Below are 14,467 nucleotides of genomic sequence, written 5' to 3' on the forward strand. Positions count from 1 at the left end.
ATAGGATAGGATGGGATACAGGATAGGATAGGATAGAGGATAGGATAGGATAGAGGATAGGATAGGATAGAGGATAGGATAGGATAGAGGATAGGATAGGATAGAGGATAGGATAGGATAGAGGAGAGGATAGGATAGTGGATAGGATGGGATAGAGGATAGGATAGGATAGAGGATAGGATAGGTTAGAGGATAGTATAGGATAGTGGATAGGATAGGATAGAGGATAGGATAGGATAGAGGAAACGGATAGGATAGAGGAAAGGATAGAGGATAGGATAGAGGATAGGATAGGATAGAGGATAGGATAGGATGGAGGATAGGATAGGATAGAGGATAGGATAGGATAGAGGATAGGATGGGATAGAGGATAGGATAGGATAGAGGATAGGATAGGTTAGAGGATAGTATAGGATAGTGGATCGGATAGGATAGAGGATAGATAGGATAGAGGAAAGGATAGGATAGAGGATCGGATAGAGGATAGGATAGGATAGAGGATAGGATAGGATAGAGGATAGGATAGGAAAGAGGGTAGGATAGGATAGAGGAGAGGATAGGATAGGATAGAGGATAGGATAGGATAGAGGATAGGATAGGAAAGATGATAGGATAGAGGATAGGATAGGATAGAGGACCGGAAAGAGGATAGGATAGGACAGAGGATAGGATAGGAAAGAGGATAGGATAGGATAGATGATAGGATAGAGGATAGGATAGGATAGAGGACCGGAAAGAGGATAGGATAGGACAGAGGATAGGATAGGATACGACAGAGGATAGGATAGATGATAGATAGGATAGAGGATCTGATAGATGATAGGATAGGATAGAGGATAAGATAGGATAGAGAATCGGATAGGAGTATAGGATAGGATAGAGGATAGGATAGGATAGAGGAAAGGATAGGAAAGAGGATAGGATAGGTAATTGGATAGGATAGATGATAGGATAGGATAGAGGATAGAATAGGATAGAGGATAGGATAGAGGATAGGATAGGGTAGAGGATCGGATAGAGGATAGGATAGGATAGAGGATGGTATAGAGGGTAGGATAGAGGATAGGATAGGATAGAGGATAGGATAGGATAGAGGATAGGTTATAATAGAGGATAGGATAGGATAGAGGATCGGATAGAGGATAGGATAGGATAGGATAGGATGGGATACAGGATAGGATAGGATAGAGGATAGGATAGGATAGAGGATAGGAAAGGATAGAGGATAGGATAGGATAGAGGATAGGATAGGATAGAGGATAGGATAGGATAGAGGAGAGGATAGGATAGTGGATAGGATGGGATAGAGGATAGGATAGGATAGAGGATAGGATAGGTTAGAGGATAGTATAGGATAGTGGATAGGATAGGATAGAGGATAGGATAGGATAGAGGAAAGGATAGGATAGAGGATAGGATAGGATAGAGGAAAGGATAGAGGATAGGATAGGATAGAGGATAGGATAGGATGGAGGATAGGATAGGATAGAGGATAGGATAGGATAGAGGATAGGATGGGATAGAGGATAGGATAGGATAGAGGATAGGATAGGACAGAGGATAGGATAGGATACGACAGAGGATAGGATAGATGATAGGATAGGATAGAGGATCTGATAGATGATAGGATAGGATAGAGGATAAGATAGGATAGAGAATCGGATAGAGTATAGGATAGGATAGAGGATAGGATAGGATAGAGGAAAGGATAGGATAGAGGATAGGATAGGTAATTGGATAGGGTAGATGATAGGATAGGATAGAGGATAGAATAGGATAGAGGATAGGATAGAGGATAGGATAGGGTAGAGGATCGGATAGAGGATAGGATAGGATAGAGGATGGTATAGAGGGTAGGATAGAGGATAGGATAGGATAGAGGATAGGATAGGATAGAGGATAGGTTATAATAGAGGATAGGATAGGATAGAGGATCGGATAGAGGATAGGATAGGATAGGATAGGATGGGATACAGGATAGGATAGGATAGAGGATAGGATAGGATAGAGGATAGGATAGGATAGAGGATAGGATAGGATAGAGGATAGGATAGGATAGAGGATAGGATAGGATAGAGGAGAGGATAGGATAGTGGATAGGATGGGATAGAGGATAGGATAGGATAGAGGATAGGATAGGTTAGAGGATAGTATAGGATAGTGGATAGGATAGGATAGAGGATAGGATAGGATAGAGGAAAGGATAGGATAGAGGATAGGATAGGATAGAGGAAAGGATAGAGGATAGGATAGGATAGAGGATAGGATAGGATGGAGGATAGGATAGGATAGAGGATAGGATAGGATAGAGGATAGGATGGGATAGAGGATAGGATAGGATAGAGGATAGGATAGGTTAGAGGATAGTATAGGATAGTAGATCGGATAGGATAGAGGATAGGATAGGATAGAGGAAAGGATAGGATAGAGGATCGGATAGAGGATAGGATAGGATAGAGGATAGGATAGGATAGAGGATAGGATAGGAAAGAGGGTAGGATAGGATAGAGGAGAGGATAGGATAGGATAGAGGATAGGATAGGATAGAGGATAGGATAGGAAAGAGGATAGGATAGGATAGATGATAGGATAGAGGATAGGATAGGATAGAGGACCGGAAAGAGGATAGGATAGGACAGAGGATAGGATAGGATACGACAGAGGATAGGATAGATGATAGGATAGGATAGAGGATCTGATAGATGATAGGATAGGATAGAGGATAAGATAGGATAGAGAATCGGATAGAGTATAGGATAGGATAGAGGATAGGATAGGATAGAGGAAAGGATAGGATAGAGGATAGGATAGGTAATTGGATAGGATAGATGATAGGATAGGATAGAGGATAGAATAGGATAGAGGATAGGATAGAGGATAGGATAGGGTAGAGGATCGGATAGAGGATAGGATAGGATAGAGGATGGTATAGAGGGTAGGATAGAGGATAGGATAGGATAGAGGATAGGATAGGATAGAGGATAGGTTATAATAGAGGATAGGATAGGATAGAGGATCGGATAGAGGATAGGATAGGATAGGATAGGATGGGATACAGGATAGGATAGGATAGAGGATAGGATAGGATAGAGGATAGGAAAGGATAGATGATATTATAGGATAGAGGATAGGATAGGATAGAGGATAGGATAGAGGATAGGATACGATAGATGATAGGATAGGATAGAGGATAGGATAGGATAAAGGATAGGATAGGATAGAGGATAGGATAAAATAGAGGCTAGGATAGGATAGAGGATCGGATAGAGGATAGGGTAGGATAGAGGATAGGATAGGATAGAGGATAGGATTGGAAAGAGGGTAGGATAGGATAGAGGAGAGGAGAGGATAGAGGATAGCATAGGATAGAGGATATGATAGAATAGGATAGAGGATAGGATAGGATAGAGGATAGGATAGGATAGAGGATAGGATAGGATAGAGGATAGGATAGGATAGAGGATTGGATAGAGGATAGGATAGGAGAGAGGATAGGATAGGATAGAGGATAGGATAGGATAGAGGATAGGATAGGATAGAGGATAGGATAGGATAGAGGATAGGATAGGATAGAGGATAGGATAGGAAAGAGGGTAGGATAGGATAGAGGATAGGATAGGATAGAGGATAGAGGATAGGATAGGATAGAGGATAGGATAGGATAGAGGATAGGATAGTATAGAGGATAGGATAGGATAGAGGATAGGATAGGATAGAGGATAGGATAGTATAGAGGATAGGATAGGGTAGAGGATAGGATAGGATAGAGGATAGGATAGGATAGAGGATAGGATAGGAAAGAGGGTAGGATAGGATAGAGGATAGGATAGGATAGAGGATAGGATAGGATAGAGGATAGGATAGGATAGAGGATAGGATAGTATAGAGGATAGGATAGGATAGAGGATAGGATAGGATAGAGAATAGGATAGGATAGAGGATAGGATAGGATAGAGGATAGGATAGAGGATAGGATAGAGGATAGGATAGAGGATAGGATAGAGGATAGGATAGAGGATAGGATAGAGGATAGGATAGGATAGAGGATAGGATAGGAAAGAGGGTAGGATAGGATAGAGGATAGGATAGGATGGAGGATAGGATAGGATAGAGGATAGTATAGGATAGTGGATAGGATAGGATAGAGGATAGAATAGGATAGATGATAGGATAGGATAGAGGATCGGATGGAGGGTAGGATAGAGGATAGGATAGAGGATAGGATAGGATAGAAGATAGGATAGGATAGAGGATAGGATAGGATAGAGGATAGGATAGGATAGAGGATAGGATAGGATAGAGGATAGGATAGGATAGAGGACATAATAGGATTGAGGATATAATAGGATTGAGGAAAGGATAGGATAGAGGATAGGATATAATAGAGGATGGGATAGGATAGAGGATCGGATAGGATAGAGGATAGGATAGGATAGAGGATAGGATAGGATAGAGGATAGGATAGAGGATAGGATAGAGGATAGGATAGAGGATAGGATAGGATAGAGGATAGGATAGGAAAGAGGGGAGGATAGGAAAGAGGATAGGATAGGATAGAGGATAGGATAGGATGGAGGATAGGATAGGATAGAGGATAGGATAGGATAGTGGATAGGATAGGATAGAGGATAGAATAGGATAGATGATAGGATAGGATAGAGGATCGGATGGAGGGTAGGATAGAGGATAGGATAGAGTATAGGATAGGATAGAGGACATAATAGGATTGAGGATATAATAGGATTGAGGAAAGGATAGGATAGAGGATAGGATAGGATAGAGGATAGGATATAATAGAGGATGGGATAGGATAGAGGATCGGATAGGAAAGAGGGTAGGATAGGATAGAGGATAGGATAGGATAGAGGATAGGATATAATAGAGGATGGGGTAGGATAGAGGATCGGATAGGAAAGAGGGTAGGATAGGATAGAGGATAGGATAGGATAGAGGATAGGATAGGATAGAGGATAGGATAGGATAGAGGATAGGATAGGAAAGAGGGTAGGATAGGATAGAGGATATAATAGGATTGAGGAAAGGATAGGATAGAGGTTAGGATAGGATAGAGGATAGGATAGGATAGAGGATAGGATAGGATAGAGGATAGGATATAATAGAGGATGGGATAGGATAGAGGATCGGATAGGCAAGAGGGTAGGATAGGATAGAGGATAGGATAGGATAGAGGATAGGATATAATAGAGGATGGGATAGGATAGAGGATCGGATAGGAAAGAGGGTAGGATAGGATAGAGGATAGGATAGGATAGAGGATAGGATAGGATAGAGGATACGATAGAGGATTGGATATGAAAGACGATATTATAGAGGATAGAATAGGATAGATGATACTATAGGATAGAGGATAGGATATGATAGAGTAAACGATATTATACAGGATAGGATAGGGTAGAGGATAGGATAGAGGGTAGGATAGGATAGAGGATAGGATAGAGGATAGGATAGAGGATAGGATAGGATAGGGGATAGGATAGGATAGAGGATAGGAAATAATAGAGGATAGGATAGGATAAGGATCGGATAGAGGATTGGATAGGAGAGAGGATAGGATAGGATAGAGGATAGGATAGGATAGAGGATAGGATTGGATAGAGGATAGGATAGGATAGAGGTTAGGATGGGATACAGGATAGGATAGGATAGAGGATAGGATAGGATAGAGGATAGGATAAAATAGATGATAGGATAGGATAGAGGATAGGATATGATAGAGGATAGGATAGGATAGAGGATAGGATAAAATAGAGGCTAGGATAGGATAGAGGATCGGATAGAGGATAGGATAGGATAGAGGATAGGATAAGAAAGAGGGTAGGATATAATAGAGGAGAGGATAGGATAGAGGATAGGATAGGATAGAGGATAGGATAGGAAAGAGGGTAGAATAGGATAGAGGATAGGATAGTATAGAGGATAGGATAGGATAGAGGATAGGATAGGATAGAGGATAGGATAGTATAGAGGATAGGATAGGATAGAGGTTAGGATGGGATACAGGATAGGATAGTATAGAGGATAGGATAGGATAGAGGATAGGATAAAATAGATGATAGGATAGGATAGAGGATAGGATATCATAGAGGATAGGATAGGATAGAGGATAGGATAAAATAGATTGTAGGATAGGATAGAGGATCGGATAGAGGATAGGATAGGATAGAGGATAGGATAGGATAGAGGATAGGATAAGAAAGAGGGTAGGATATAATAGAGGAGAGGATAGGATAGAGGATAGGATAGGATAGAGGATAGGATAGGATAGGATAGGATAGAGGATAGGATAGGATAGGATAGGATAGGATAGAGGATAGGATAGGATAGGAAAGAGGATAGGATAGGAAAGAGGATAGGATAGGATATAGGATAGGATAGGATAGAGGAGAGGATAGGATAGAGGATATAATAGGATAGAGGAAAGGATAGGATAGAGGAAAGGATAGGATAGAGGATAGGATATAATAGAGGATGGGATAGGATAGAGGATCGGATAGGATAGAGGGTAGGATAGGATAGAGGATAGGATAGGATAGAGGATAGGATTGGATAGAGGATAGGATAGGATAGAGGATAATATAGGATAGAGGATAGAATTGGATAGATGATAGGATAGGATAGAGGATCGGATGGAGGGTAGGATAGGTTAGAGGATAGGATAGGATAGAGGATAGGATAGGATAGAGGATAGGATGGGATAGAGGATAGGATAGGATAGAGGATAGAATAGGATAGTGGATAGGATAGGATAGAGGATAGGATAGGATAGAGGATAGGATAGGATAGAGGTTAGGATGGGATACAGGATAGGATAGTATAGAGGATAGGATAGGATAGAGGATAGGATAAAATAGATGATAGGATAGGATAGAGGATAGGATATCATAGAGGATAGGATAGGATAGAGGATAGGATAGGATAGAGGATAGGATTGGATAGAGGATAGGATAGGATAGAGGAAAATATAGGATAGAGGATAGAATTGGATAGATGATAGGATAGGATAGAGGATCGGATGGAGGGTAGGATAGGTTAGAGGATAGGATAGGATAGAGGATAGGATAGGATAGAGGATAGGATGGGATAGAGGATAGGATAGGATAGAGGATAGAATAGGATAGTGGATAGGATAGGATAGAGGATAGGATAGGATAGAGGATAGGATAGGATAGAGGATAAGATAGGATAGAGTATAGGATAGGATAGAGGATAGGATAGGATAGAGGACATAATAGGATTGAGGATATAATAGGATTGAGGAAAGGATAGGATAGAGGATAGGATAGGATAGAGGATAGGATAGAATAGAGGATAGGATAAGAAAGAGGGTAGGATATAATAGAGGAGAGGATAGGATAGAGGATAGGATAGGATAGAGGATCGGATAGAGGATAGGATAGGATAGAGGATAGGATAGAGGATAGGTTAGAGGATAGGATAGGATAGAGGATAGGATAGGATAGAGGTTAGGATGGGATACAGGATAGGATAGTATAGAGGATAGGATAGGATAGAGGATAGGATAAAATAGATGATAGGATAGGATAGAGGATAGGATATCATAGAGGATAGGATAGGATAGAGGATAGGATAAAATAGATTGTAGGATAGGATAGAGGATCGGATAGAGGATAGGATAGGATAGAGGATAGGATAGGATAGAGGATAGGATAAGAAAGAGGGTAGGATATAATAGAGGAGAGGATAGGATAGAGGATAGGATAGGATAGAGGATAGGATAGGATAGGATAGGATAGAGGATAGGATAGGATAGGATAGGATAGGATAGAGGATAGGATAGGATAGGAAAGAGGATAGGATAGGATATAGGATAGGATAGGATAGAGGAGAGGATAGGATAGAGGATATAATAGGATAGAGGAAAGGGTAGGATAGAGGAAAGGATAGGATAGAGGATAGGATATAATAGAGGATGGGATAGGATAGAGGATCGGATAGGATAGAGGGTAGGATAGGATAGAGGATAGGATAGGATAGAGGATAGGATTGGATAGAGGATAGGATAGGATAGAGGATAATATAGGATAGAGGATAGAATTGGATAGATGATAGGATAGGATAGAGGATCGGATGGAGGGTAGGATAGGTTAGAGGATAGGATAGGATAGAGGATAGGATAGGATAGAGGATAGGATGGGATAGAGGATAGGATAGGATAGAGGATAGAATAGGATAGTGGATAGGATAGGATAGAGGATAGGATAGGATAGAGGATAGGATAGGATAGAGGATAAGATAGGGTAAGAGTATAGGATAGGATAGAGGATAGGATAGGATAGAGGACATAATAGGATTGAGGATATAATAGGATTGAGGAAAGGATAGGATAGAGGATAGGATAGGATAGAGGATAGGGTAAGAAAGAGGGTAGGATATAATAGAGGAGAGGATAGGATAGAGGATAGGATAGGATAGAGGATAGGATAGAGGATAGGATAGAGGATAGGATAGAGGATAGGATAGGATAGAGGATCGGATAGAGGATAGGATAGGATAGAGGATAGGATAGGATAGGATAGGATAGAGGATAGGATAGGATAGGATAGGATAGAGGATAGGATAGGATAGGAAAGAGGATAGGATAGGATATAGGATAGGATAGGATAGAGGATAGGATAAGAAAGAGGGTAGGATATAATAGAGGATGGGATAGGATAGAGGATAGGATAGGATAGAGGGTAGGATAGGATAGAGGATAGGATAGGATAGAGGATAGGATAGGATAGAGGATAGGATAAGAAAGAGGGTAGGATATAATAGAGGATGGGATAGGATAGAGGATAGGATAGGATAGAGGGTAGGATAGGATAGAGGATAGGATAGGATAGAGGATAGGATTGGATAGAGGATAGGATAGGATAGAGGATAATATAGGATAGAGGATAGAATTGGATAGATGATAGGATAGGATAGAGGATCGGATGGAGGGTAGGATAGGTTAGAGGATAGGATAGGATAGAGGATAGGATAGGATAGAGGATAGGATGGGATAGAGGATAGGATAGGATAGAGGATAGAATAGGATAGTGGATAGGATAGGATAGAGGATAGGATAGGATAGAGGATAGGATAGGATAGAGGATAAGATAGGATAGAGTATAGGATAGGATAGAGGATAGGATAGGATAGAGGACATAATAGGATTGAGGATATAATAGGATTGAGGAAAGGATAGGATAGAGGATAGGATAGGATAGAGGATAGGATAGAATAGAGGATAGGATAAGAAAGAGGGTAGGATATAATAGAGGAGAGGATAGGATAGAGGATAGGATAGGATAGAGGATCGGATAGAGGATAGGATAGGATAGAGGATAGGATAGAGGATAGGTTAGAGGATAGGATAGGATAGAGGATAGGATAGGATAGAGGTTAGGATGGGATACAGGATAGGATAGTATAGAGGATAGGATAGGATAGAGGATAGGATGAAATAGATGATAGGATAGGATAGAGGATAGGATATCATAGAGGATAGGATAGGATAGAGGATAGGATAAAATAGATTGTAGGATAGGATAGAGGATCGGATAGAGGATAGGATAGGATAGAGGATAGGATAGGATAGAGGATAGGATAAGAAAGAGGGTAGGATATAATAGAGGAGAGGATAGGATAGAGGATAGGATAGGATAGAGGATAGGATAGGATAGGATAGGATAGAGGATAGGATAGGATAGGAAAGAGGATAGGATAGGATATAGGATAGGATAGGATAGAGGATAGGATAGGATAGAGGATAGGATAGGATAGAGGATAGGATGGGATAGAGGATAGGATAGGATAGGATAGAGGATAGGATAGGATAGAGGACATAATAGGATTGAGGATATAATAGGATTGAGGAAAGGATAGGATAGAGGATAGCATAGGATAGAGGATAGGATAGAGGATAGGATAGAGGATAGGATAGAGGATAGGATAGGATAGAGGACATAATAGGATTGAGGATATAATAGGATTGAGGAAAGGATAGGATAGAGGATAGGATAGGATAGAGGATAGGATAGGAAAGAGGGTAGGATAGGATAGAGGATAGGATAGGATAGAGGATAGGATAGGATAGAGGATAGGATAGGATAGAGGATAGGATAGAGGATAGGATAGAGGATAGGATAGAGGATAGGATAGAGGATAGGATAGAGGATAGGATAGGATAGAGGATAGGATAGAGGATAGGATAGGATAGAGGATAGGATAGGAAAGAGGGTAGGATAGGATAGAGGATAGGATAGGATAGAGGATAGGATAGGATAGAGGATAGGATAGGATAGAGGATAGGATAGAGGATAGGATAGAGGATAGGATAGAGGATAGGATAGAGGATAGGATAGAGGATAGGATAGGATAGAGGATAGGATAGAGGATAGGATAGGATAGAGGATAGGATAGGAAAGAGGGTAGGATAGGATAGAGGATAGGATAGGATAGAGGATAGGATAGGATGGAGGATAGGATAGGATAGAGGATAGGATAGGATAGAGGATAGGATGGGATACAGGATAGGATAGGATAGAGGATAGGATAGTATAGAGGACATAATAGGATTGAGGATATAATAGGATTGAGGAAAGGATAGGATAGAGGATAGGATAGGATAGAGGATAGGATAAAATAGAGGCTAGGATAGGATAGAGGATCGGATAGAGGATAGGATAGGATAGAGGATAGGATAAGAAAGAGGGTAGGATATAATAGAGGAGAGGATAGGATAGAGGATAGGATAGGATAGAGGATAGGATAGGAAAGAGGGTAGAATAGGATAGAGGATAGGATAGTATAGAGGATAGGATAGGATAGAGGATAGGATAGGATAGAGGATAGGATAGTATAGAGGATAGGATAGGATAGAGGATAGGATAGGATAGAGGATAGGATGGGATACAGGATAGGATAGGATAGAGGGTAGGATAGGATAGAGGACATAATAGGATTGAGGATATAATAGGATTGAGGAAAGGATAGGATAGAGGATAGGATAGGATAGAGGATAGGATATAATAGAGGATGGGATAGGATAGAGGATCGGATAGGAAAGAGGGTAGGATAGGATAGAGGATAGGATAGGATAGAGGATAGAATAGGATAGAGGATAGGATAGGATAGAGGATAGGATAGGATAGAGGATAGGATAGGATAGAGGATAGGATGGGATACAGGATAGGATAGGATAGAGGATAGGATAGTATAGAGGATAGGATAGGATAGAGGATAGGATAGGATAGAGGATAGGATGGGATACAGGATAGGATAGGATAGAGGATAGGATAGGATAGAGGACATAATAGGATTGAGGATATAATAGGATTGAGGAAAGGATAGGATAGAGGATAGGATAGGATAGAGGATAGGATATAATAGAGGATGGGATAGGATAGAGGATCGGATAGGAAAGAGGATAGGATAAAATAGAGGCTAGGATAGGATAGAGGATCGGATAGAGGATAGGATAGGATAGAGGATAGGATAAGAAAGAGGGTAGGATATAATAGAGGAGAGGATAGGATAGAGGATAGGATAGGATAGAGGATAGGATAGGAAAGAGGGTAGAATAGGATAGAGGAGAGGATAGTATAGAGGATAGGATAGGATAGAGGATAGGATAGGATAGAGGATAGGATAGTATAGAGGATAGGATAGGATAGAGGATAGGATAGGATAGAGGATAGGATGGGATACAGGATAGGATAGGATAGAGGATAGGATAGGATAGAGGACATAATAGGATTGAGGATATAATAGGATTGAGGAAAGGATAGGATAGAGGATAGGATAGGATAGAGGATAGGATATAATAGAGGATGGGATAGGATAGAGGATCGGATAGGAAAGAGGGTAGGATAGGATAGAGGATAGGATAGGATAGAGGATAGAATAGGATAGAGGATAGGATAGGATAGAGGATAGGATAGGATAGAGGATAGGATAGGATAGAGGATAGGATTTGATAGAGGATAGAATAGGATAGAGGATAGGATAGGATAGAACATAGGATAGGATAGAACATAGGATAGGATAGAACAGAGGATAGGATAGAGGATAGGATAGGATTGAGGATAGGATAGGATAGAGGATAGGATAGGATAGAGGACATAATAGGATTGAGGATATAATAGGATTGAGGAAAGGATAGGATAGAGGATAGGATAGGATAGAGGATAGGATATAATAGAGGATGGGATAGGATAGAGGATAGGATAGGATAGAGGGTAGGATAGGATAGAGGATAGGATAGGATAGAGGATAGGATTGGATAGAGGATAGGATAGGATAGAGGATAATATAGGATAGAGGATAGAATTGGATAGATGATAGGATAGGATAGAGGATCGGATGGAGGGTAGGATAGGTTAGAGGATAGGATAGGATAGAGGATAGGATAGGATAGAGGATAGGATAGGATAGAGGATAGGATAGGATAGAGGACATAATAGGATTGAGGATATAATAGGATTGAGGAAAGGATAGGATAGAGGATAGGATAGGATAGAGGATAGGATAGAATAGAGGATAGGATAAGAAAGAGGGTAGGATATAATAGAGGAGAGGATAGGATAGAGGATAGGATAGGATAGAGGATCGGATAGAGGATAGGATAGGATAGAGGATAGGATAAGAAAGAGGGTAGGATAGGATAGAGGTTAGGATGGGATACAGGATAGGATAGTATAGAGGATAGGATAGGATAGAGGATAGGATAGGATAGAGGACAGGATAGGATAGAGGATATAATAGGATAGAGGAAAGGATAGGATAGAGGAAAGGATAGGATAGAGGATAGGATATAATAGAGGATGGGATAGGATAGAGGATCGGATAGGATAGAGGGTAGGATAGGATAGAGGATAGGATAGGATAGAGGATAGGATTGGATAGAGGATAGGATAGGATAGAGGATAATATAGGATAGAGGATAGAATTGGATAGATGATAGGATAGGATAGAGGATCGGATGGAGGGTAGGATAGGTTAGAGGATAGGATAGGATAGAGGATAGGATAGGATAGAGGATAGGATGGGATAGAGGATAGGATAGGATAGAGGATAGAATAGGATAGTGGATAGGATAGGATAGAGGATAGGATAGGATAGAGGATAGGATAGGATGGAGGATAAGATAGGGTAGAGTATAGGATAGGATAGAGGATAGGATAGGATAGAGGACATAATAGGATTGAGGATATAATAGGATTGAGGAAAGGATAGGATAGAGGATAGGATAGGATAGAGGATAGGATAAGAAAGAGGGTAGGATATAATAGAGGAGAGGATAGGATAGAGGATAGGATAGGATAGAGGATAGGATAGAGGATAGGATAGAGGATAGGATAGAGGATAGGATAGGATAGAGGATCGGATAGAGGATAGGATAGGATAGAGGATAGGATAGGATAGGATAGGATAGAGGATAGGATAGGATAGGATAGGATAGAGGATAGGATAGGATAGGAAAGAGGATAGGATAGGATATAGGATAGGATAGGATAGAGGATAGGATAAGAAAGAGGGTAGGATATAATAGAGGATGGGATAGGATAGAGGATAGGATAGGATAGAGGGTAGTATAGGATAGAGGATAGGATAGGATAGAGGATAGGATAGGATAGAGGATAGGATAAGAAAGAGGGTAGGATATAATAGAGGATGGGATAGGATAGAGGATAGGATAGGATAGAGGGTAGGATAGGATAGAGGATAGGATAGTATAGAGGATAGGATTGGATAGAGGATAGGATAGGATAGAGGATAATATAGGATAGAGGATAGAATTGGATAGATGATAGGATAGGATAGAGGATCGGATGGAGGGTAGGATAGGTTAGAGGATAGGATAGGATAGAGGATAGGATAGGATAGAGGATAGGATGGGATAGAGGATAGGATAGGATAGAGGATAGAATAGGATAGTGGATAGGATAGGATAGAGGATAGGATAGGATAGAGGATAGGATAGGATAGAGGATAAGATAGGATAGAGTATAGGATAGGATAGAGGATAGGATAGGATAGAGGACATAATAGGATTGAGGATATAATAGGATTGAGGAAAGGATAGGATAGAGGATAGGATAGGATAGAGGATAGGATAGAATAGAGGATAGGATAAGAAAGAGGGTAGGATATAATAGAGGAGAGGATAGGATAGAGGATAGGATAGGATAGAGGATCGGATAGAGGATAGGATAGGATAGAGGATAGGATAGAGGATAGGTTAGAGGATAGGATAGGATAGAGGATAGGATAGGATAGAGGTTAGGATGGGATACAGGATAGGATAGTATAGAGGATAGGATAGGATAGAGGATAGGATAAAATAGATGATAGGATAGGATAGAGGATAGGATATCATAGAGGATAGGATAGGATAGAGGATAGGATAAAATAGATTGTAGGATAGGATAGAGGATCGGATAGAGGATAGGATAGG

The sequence above is a fragment of the Halictus rubicundus genome, unplaced genomic scaffold (genome assembly GCF_050948215.1).
Source record: "Halictus rubicundus isolate RS-2024b unplaced genomic scaffold, iyHalRubi1_principal scaffold0082, whole genome shotgun sequence".
NCBI classification, from domain to species: Eukaryota; Metazoa; Arthropoda; class Insecta; order Hymenoptera; family Halictidae; genus Halictus; species Halictus rubicundus.